This window comes from Anthonomus grandis, chromosome 1 (genome assembly GCF_022605725.1).
Source record: "Anthonomus grandis grandis chromosome 1, icAntGran1.3, whole genome shotgun sequence".
NCBI lineage: Eukaryota > Metazoa > Arthropoda > Insecta > Coleoptera > Curculionidae > Anthonomus > Anthonomus grandis.
Window position 1 is genome coordinate 2636313 of NC_065546.1, and position 9424 is coordinate 2645736.

At 34.7% G+C, this 9424-nt stretch overlaps 1 long non-coding RNA gene across 6 annotated transcripts; it reads right to left on the reverse strand.

The window, feature by feature from the left end:
- Positions 1 to 3642: 3642 nt before the first annotated feature.
- On the reverse strand, positions 3643 to 8970 carry LOC126737162 (uncharacterized). 6 transcript variants are annotated; one of them, XR_007660952.1, is made up of 6 exons: positions 8880 to 8938; positions 6684 to 7000; positions 6488 to 6633; positions 5373 to 5506; positions 4134 to 4341; positions 3643 to 3937 (listed from the first exon to the last, which is right to left on the reverse strand). It is a non-coding gene; the product is annotated as an uncharacterized LOC126737162 (long non-coding RNA). The 6 variants fall into 6 exon arrangements; XR_007660951.1 differs by having other exon boundaries at positions 6488 to 6639; XR_007660953.1 differs by having other exon boundaries at positions 6543 to 7000; positions 8880 to 8939.
- Between the last annotated feature and the right edge of the window lie 454 nt (positions 8971 to 9424).

Here is a 9424-nt window from a genome sequence, read left to right on the forward strand (position 1 = left end):
TAAAGCATCTTCCAGGGGTAAAAAGATCTGCTAAAGACCTAAAAAGAGAAATTGACATTTGGAAGTTTTTTTTTACAGACGAAGTACTGAATTCGATAGTCGAAAATACAAACAGACATATTGCCATGAGTGGAGGTAATTACCAACTTGAAAGAGATGCAAAAGACACGGACATATTAGAAATACAAGCACTGATTGGATTGCTTTATTTATCTGGGGTATTGAAATCTAATCGACTTAATATTGAGGAAATATAGACACAGAATGGTACTGGCGTCGAGCTTTTTCGACTAACGATGTCCCAATGTCGATTTCGATTTCTGCTAGATCATTTACGTTTTGATGATTTGGCAACTAGAGACGAACGAAAACAGACTGACAAGCTAGCCGCCATCTGGACAGTGTTTGATACAGTTGTTGGTAACTTTGATTCAGCCTATACACCTTTTGAATGGCTAACAATAGACGAGAAGCTAGAAGCATTTCGGAGGCGTTGCAACTTTAGGCAGTATATACCTAGCTCACCCAATAAATATGGGCTAAAAATATTTGCTATGGTAGACGCCAAGACTTTCTACTACTGCAACATGGAGGTTTACGTACGAAAGCAGCCTGAGGATCCATTCCAAGCGAGTAATTCTCCCACTGCAGTGGTGCAGAGATTGTGCCAATCAATAAAAGGAACCTGTCGTAATATTACAGTTGACAACTGGTTTACCAGTATGGAGCTACTCAATTCCCTTCAGTCCGATTTCAAGCTAACTTTATTAGGTACAGTTAGAAAAAACAAAAGGGAATTGCCACCTAAATTTTCGAATCCTTTGGGTCGTTCACTTTTATCGTCCATGTTCGCCTTTCGTCATAACTGTACTTTAGTATCATATACACCAAAAAAAGAAAAAAAACGTGCTGCTTTTTGACGATAAAATAGATGCTTCTACTGGAAAACCAGATATGATATTGGACTACAACTCATCTAAAGGAGGTGTTGACTGTGTGGACAAGCTATGTGCGTCTTATAACTGTGCACTTAATACAAGAAGATGGCCCATGGTTGTGTTCTATTCGTTACTCAATGTATTGGGAATAAACTCTTTTGTTGTTCATTCAATGAATAATAATGAAAGTATACAACGAAAAAAGTTTTTGCGATGTTTGTCATTTCAATTAGTGGAGGGCTATATTCGCCGTCGAATGACGCAAACTATTCCTAAGGCTACGCAGTTGAGAATAAAAGAACTTTTCGGACTGGAAACACCGACACCTGAGCCCCTACCAGCAGGACAACATGGACGTTGCTCATAGTGCGATAGAAAAAAAAATAGACCTTCTCGTTTTTTTTTGTGTTGAATGCCACAAATGTGTTTGTTTAGAGCATTTACTTGTTATTTGTCATGAATACCGGCTCAGAATGAAACACATTTTTATTTTTAATTTCTAGAAAGTTTTTATGTGTTGTTAAATGTTTATTTTAATTTTTTTGTAGCAATAAGTTTTGTTAAAATGCCAAAATTGTATTCGATGAATAAAATCTTAAAATAAATAAAAATTAACTTTTATTGCCAATAATTTTTAGAAATATGCACATTTGAAGGCTGCGGACTCTTGAGTCCGCATGCGAGCGTCCTTTCCAAAATACTTAGCGCGAGCTCCGGAAGGTTAAATCAAATTTAAAGATTGGCTCATCCTGTAGATTTCTGTGAGACAAACAGAATCTTAACACTGATAACAAATATTTTAGGAATTTTTTCACAAAACAGAAAAAACCATGGCTTTTATATTGCAATAAATATTCTGGTAGTCTCGATTTCGTTCATGGTACAGAGTTACTGCTTTGCAGAGTGAATAAAAAAGTTGTGTTTTATCATGGAACGACGTCATTTAACTTTGGACGAGATGAATAGAGCTGTAGGACTTCTTCAAGGAGGCATGCGGCAAATTGATGTAGCTGAGCGTCTAGAAGTCTCTCAGAGCGTTATAAGTCGATTGTGGCGGAGTTTTCGTGAAACTGGAAATCCAGCTGAACAACATCCAGGACGTGACCGCGCTACGACAGCTGCTCAAGATAGATTTTTAGTTTTAACTGCTAGAAGGCAACCTAACATTACAGCTCCTGAATTGGTTATCAACTTGCAGAGAGCACACAATATTACCGTAGGCCGTGATACTATAAGAAATCGTCTCCATGAAGCCAACCTCCACAATCGAAGGCCACTTAGATGTCCACCTCTTTTCAGAGGCAATCGCGCTGCGAGATTAGAATGGTGCCAAGAATATCAAAACTGGAATGAACATGATTGGGCTACAGTTTTATTCACCGACGAATTCAGATTTGGATTTCATCCAGATTCACGTCGACATGTCCAGGAAGTGTATACATACAGGGGGGGTACAATTATGGTATGGACTGGAATAATGATGGGCGGTAGAACCGACCTCGTTTTTCCAGATCGCTTCCTTACAGCTCAGCAGTACATCGATACCATTCTTCAACCTGTTGTTCGTCCGTTTGCTGGCGCTGTTCGCCGAAACTTCCACCTAATGCATGATAATGCGCGTCCACATGTCGCACGCGTAGTGAGAGACTGGTTGGAGAACGAGGGGATTGATGTATTGCCATGGCCAGCACAATCTCCTGACCTTAATCCAATTGAGCATGTATGGGATATGCTCCAACGAAGAATGACTCCACAGATGGGTGACATTTACACTGCTTTTCGTTTCCGGGAGCGACTGATAGCGGAATGGGCAAACTTACCCCAACAAAACATCGACAACGTTATTTTGTCTATAAACAATAGATGTGGAGCCGTCATAAACCAGCGTGGGAGTCATACTTTGTACTAATTTGCGTTTTTTATAAATAGTTTTTTTTGTATCTAATTTAAAAAACATTTTATTTTCATTATACAAAACAATAAATTTTTAAAGAAATTGTAGACTTTTTTTTTTAATTTTAGTTATAGGCAGTTCTTTATTTTTGTAATTTTGGTTATTTTTTTAGTATAGTAAAAGAGTCTTAATTACTCTAATTCGGCTATTATTTATCCAGAACAATTAAAAAAAAAAAATAAGGTCAATTTATAAAAATATCCCTAGACTTTTCCGATGTGTGTATTTTGGGGTTGCTTAAATGTATCATACTGAATATCTGTAACATAATATATATGTTGTAATATTACATGATAATAGGATTAGTCTATTTTCTGTTAATGTTGATAGTGAGCTGCAATAAAATTTGTCTAGAATTTCAAAAAATAGTATAACGCAAAGCGTTATGAAAGTTGCAACCTGGGAAAGCTTCTTTCTAAAGCACACAAACCGTTTGGTAAAGAGTGTTTCCCCAACCATTCCAAAAACAAATCGCATATAGACAGCAACCGTAGCAAAGTAAACATCCCCAGAACCCTTTTCATGAGCCAAAACTGTCACCGGATAATAACCCCCTGCAATCCTCTTTGCTATTTCAGCAATATGGTATACCATCAAACTTTAAACGGCTGTCTATTAAAATTCCGGGATAAATATTCGAGACATTCAGTGCCAACAATGTGTTTGATTTACAGAACAAAGACAATTAAATTAGAACATATTACATGGGCCAAATATTTTAAAAGGTGATTCAACAAAATGGTAGTCGTCTGCAAAAATTATAAATTTGCCATTTATTCCTATTATTACCATAAATCAAGAATAATAAAACAACAAAACTGGAAATGAATACACAAATAGGTACGTTATTCGCTCCAGTTGGTGCTCTGCTTCATATGTTTTCTTTTCCATTAGTTTTCTGCATATCGTTGCTAGTGTTTTTAACTTTGCGTTTTCTTCTTGTGCGGAACGCTATTATACTTACTACTATTATAGCTAGAATATATGCTCTATAGAATGATGTTTTCATTATGTGTTTTGGTATCTCTCCAAATCCCCATATTCGCTAAAAAAATACCTTAACTCCATAAGTTAATTAAAAATATATTAGCTTATAGATTATCTCAAGAATTTCTACTTGTACAGAAGAATGACTTAGTTAGAAACTTAGAGGTAAAAATATTTAATTGAAATAAAAAGATTCAATATAATAAGATATGTAAGTATGAGTAGGTAGCTACAAGTAAATTCACTCTACTTACCCCTGTGATATAGTAATTGATCGCAAATATTATTAAAATGCTTAAGAGGATGTCCACTAACCATATTGTTAAAAATGATTTACAAAAAATTTTAGAACACTGGGTGCTATTATCATCTTCCTCTATCTGTTTCACTGATGTAGTGGCCATAAGGCTACCATTTGGCTCCTCGGCATCCTTATTTAATGAATCCTGACTTTCGCTAAGTCTAAAAACATATTTATCGCAAAGATAACACAAATATATAGAATATAATATAATACTATACATAGGTAAAGGAGAATATGTTTAGATGGGTAATAGGGTGGTATAAATATAGATTCTCAAAAATTTTAACTCTATCTGTTTTATCCTAGCAATATCATTTTATTCGCAGTACTTATACTCTCTCTCCATCAACTTACTCTGCACTCAATATTCGGAGATTACAACATAAGGTATATAAATGTTATATGCCTTATTCAATTGACCTTATGCATGTAACAGATCACGTGTCACAATCGCTTACAATATATTGGGCTACCTCAATAAAACTCTCCACTAATTAATCCATAATGGTAGGATTGTGGAAAGGAAATTAGCAAGGAATTTGAGTAATTATTAAATGGTTAAACATTACATTTACAAACATAGAAATGTAATGAATCATAAAAAAGTTCATTAAGAACAATGGCCTTTCTGGTTCTTAAAGAACTCGAACAAACAAATAATGTAATTATTATATACTCAATATCATAAAATAAATATCATTATAATTAATGAAATAATTTGTTGCTTCCACGTTCTGCTTAAGAACCAGAAAGACCATTTGTTTAAGATCTTTTAAAATAGTTATTTATGTAACAACTGTGTAAAATGATTTGACATTTCCCATGAATAAAAACAGGGGAGTTTACACACGTGTAAGAAATTTTTTTTTATAGTTCATTACAGTTTTATATCTGTACATGTAATGTTTCTATACGACAGGTTTTGCCTTTTTATCGTCCTCGGTAATGCCTATAATATCGGCTGGGCCTATAATAGTTCATCATCGATGTCCTAATATAGGCCCAGCCGATATTATAAAAATTTAAAACCTGAGTTTTATTTGACCCCACCTCCAATTATCCTTATAGCAAGAAGCAAAACAGATTTGTGAGTCACCAAAAACAACAATTTATGAAAAATATGATTTATAATTTAGAAATAGATATAATAAGTAGATTATATACTATAAAAAGATATATTAAGTCTTACCTAGTATATGTAGCATATTCGTTGTCTATATTTACTACCACACGATGTGTTGCTGGTTGGGTATGTAATTCCTCCATCATTTCGTCCAAATCGTCCATATTTTATGACCTTTTCTAGTGATTTTATGATACAAACTAAAAAATGTACCTTTTTTAACATAATTTCAGGGTTTTGTAACAAATTTCAAGCATTAATTTCTTTTTTTAGATAAGTTTTTGAAAGAAAATTAATTAAAATTTATTGCAAGGGTAACGACGATGAAATTAAGATTTCATTTTGTTGATTGTATACATATATTAAAATGATTATAAACAGCTTATTAAACTTCACCGCAGTTTCAGTTTATTCTCCGATTAAACGTGAATAATCTTAAATAAATAATTAAATAACAGATAACTAATATCTGAAAGTGTTCAAGGATTCAACACATGATATATTCGTTTTGTTCATATAGGAAATAAACTAGTGATTTTGGGGTACAAATATAGAAACGTGGTGAGAATAAAATAGTTTAAAAAAAACGCCCGGACACGTCAATTTTGATTTATGAAGGAGGACGTTGTGTGTAGGCAAAGGACAAAATGCTGAAAGTGGTGCATTTACCTTTATGCAACAATAAAGATTTTCTTTGAATCTATTCCTTACATCTTGAGGCCCGTCTTGAGTTATTTTTCTACGTTCAGCCGTGTTTCGCTCCTAAATATCTTGCATGGCTTTGAAATAAAAATTAAGTGTTCAAAACCTGTCGCATTGGAGCCGTTGCGTGGGTGCACCATCTTATTGGAAGAAACAGGTAGTCAAACTGACATTGTCTTTGATTTTGGTACAACACGACGTTTCGGTCGGTAAGTATCTCCGGCCGTTATTAAGTGTAAACTGGTAACGGTCGGAGAAAATTTTGCCCGACATATTTTTTTTTCTACCATATTTTGACAACAAAGCATCTTCCAAGTCCCATACAATCCAAATCCATTACCTCACATTGTAACAGTCTAAAATCACTGTTACAAACGTAACAATTTTTAACGACAAAAGTATAACTAGTAATACATCGAACTTATAGTTTGGCAAATTGAACAATTGTTTTATTCTGTAAGACACATTGGATAATTTACCTGGCTTGGGCTTTGGTATCTTAAGCTTCTTTTAGATTGTGTTCATCTTTTTTACCTTGATTAGAGCTTCCGAAGTACCATTGAATATTACATTACTTGGATGTTTCATAGTCTTTTTAACCTTATTCATCTGCAGTGACCCACACCTAAAACTGTGTCACGATAATTTGAGAACTCTGCTGGTTAATTTCCTTACTATCAAATATCTCCACTTTCAAATGAAATCTTATTATTCGATGTCTTTTTTGAATAGGTATCTTTTGTTATTGTTTTGCAAGATGTTTGTGAGGTTAGTACAGTACTAGCAAATTGGTTGTCTTGTCTTGTCTTGTTTAGTTGATGGCTTTGCTACAAGGCAATTGCCAGCCCGATTTGGGGGAGACTCCTTCTTTGTCTGGCTCTGGACCATGCAGGAATCTCCGAAATATCTTCTTATATGACAACTTTGCTCGTTCTGTTTAGCTTGTGACTATAGCTTTGTCCTGTATCGGCCGTCTGCTTTATGGTTTGTGGCTATAATACGGGAGGAAAACGTTAGTATTACAACAAAAGGAATGAGGGACCACACCAAGCACTAAAACAAGCGGGATTGTAGGATACAAGAGGGGTATTAGATAGTTGAGCTTCAAAGTTTAATCTTATTGATGTTTATAAATCGCATGATTTTTTCTATTGATTCGTCGTCGGGGGCAGACAGAATTTGAGTTATGGATAATGGTGATATTTTCTTTTTCAATACAAAGATTTTATACAAGTCTAGATCGGGTATATTATTAATAGGGCATTCAAAAAATATGTGGTTTAGGTCATCAAACATACCGCAGTCGCAATAAGGGCTATCTTTCATTTTAATCTTATATAGATGGGCGTTAGTCAGGCAATGACCTTGCGCATTCTAATTATTATTGTAACGTGTTTTTTCTTAGATTCCAAAAGATGATCTTTAAATTATTTACTCCTGACATTAATGTGAAGGGAGAATTGATTTTAGTTAAATGAATCTGACTGAGAGCCGGGATCAATATCCATATCAAAATTTTGATTGAATAAAAAGGTTTTTATTGTTCTTTTATTGTTTTCTGACATGTTTAAAAATGCATCGATGATGCTTTTAACTTCATCTGGGTACCAAGAAGATTCATGAGAATTAAACCTATGAACTGCACTTGAAGGCATTTGTGTTTTGTGTTTTCTTTTCTTAATGAAAAAGTTGGAGAGCTAGTTTCTTTTTGGGGTCTAGAGTTAGGGGAAATAAAGTTATCATTATGTGCCTTTACATCATAACCTTTATGAATTATTCTTTTCTTTGTATTATTTTCAGAGACTACTTGTTGGTATGATCTTTTAATAGGGTCAGTTTTTGCATGTTGGGTTCGTCTTTGTGATGGTTGGATTACATTTTCTTTTAGATTGTTCTTTTCAGGACTATTTAGGTTTTTATTATTAGGGAAGTCAAAAGGATGATATACAAATTCATTACGTGTCAAATAGGTCTTTTTAACAATTTCGCTTGCATCAAAAAAGGGAATGTTTTCGAATGCCATTAACTCTTTTATGTTTTTTTGCCTAGTATATTCGGGGCAGCTTTTGTCTGTAGATTTATGGGGACCTTTACAATAAAAACATCTAGTTTCGCAAGGGGGGTGCTCCTCTAAATCAGATTTTATATCCTCACCACATGTGAAGCACCTTTCTTTGCCTTTACAGTTAGTGCGAGTATGACCATACCGTAAACATCTAAAGCACTGCGTTACAGGGGAGATGTATATAAAAATGGGTCTTTCCAGTCTATAGATATTTAGGGATTTGGGAAGACAAACACCTTTAAATGTAATAAGAACCGAGCCAGTGGGTTCATATGTTATATCTTTGTCTTTAAATATTTTTCGGTTTAATCTTTTAACCTCTAGAATTTCTATGCCGGTATCAGTTTTAGAACATTCTAATATTTCTTTTTCGCCTATTTCTATGTCAATTTGCCTGACTAACCCTTTACAAGTCACAAAGTTAAATGGAATATAGATTTTATAGCCCTTATTTAACAGGGTTTTGTTTTTAACAAAATTATTTGCAGACAGGAAATTAATGAATTCTACAGAGATTCTGTTTAAGCCTTTATTTTTAATTTGTTTAGGTTGTTTTTTTTAGTGTTTGAAGCCTCTATTGAAATACTACAAACATCAACATTGCCATTATCTATACGGTCACATTCTTTTGGCATTGTTGCCATGGGCTGGGGGGGGGCCGCCCCCCCTGCTTCACTCATAATACTTCTTTAAGCAATGTAATTGGAAATAAGCATGCACAAAATGGAAATTTTTTAGCCAAAAAGCAAATAAAAGCAAGTTAGTATGTAGAAAGCTTTAACCACTTAAGAATAAGCTCAACTTACCTTTTACAAGCGCACAAATAGAACATAAATTAGTAGGACAAGATCGAAACACAGTCTCAAAAAATTTAACGTAGCCTGTCTCGCGATCACAAGCCGAATGCTGGAATTGGTTATTTACCCACAAAACACAAGAATAAGTACTAAACGCCGCTGTGGGAGATTCAGTTAAGGTGCATTTGCACTGTTTTTGTACGCTGCAGAAATAATAATAATTCTTTAAGCCTCGCATACATAGGCTAGCGACGGCCACGCGACCAATTAATTGATTGTTTCACGATATTTTAACACATTCGCGGACAGCCCTGTCACAGCCGTCATGTGTATTGTATCAGACCGGCCAAAGCAGCCTTTTTTAAATTTGCTTGGACGGCGCTAGCCGGCCTAAAATACGTGTTATTCTTATGGTAGTGAACCACCTGTGTCCCAGTAAACAGAGAAAAGTAATATTCGTTAGCGAGTTGATGCGCAATTTATCTCATGAGCTATGGTGGGCACGAGGTGACTTTTAGCGTATGGTGGGGACAGCAACGACGTGACGCTCGCTT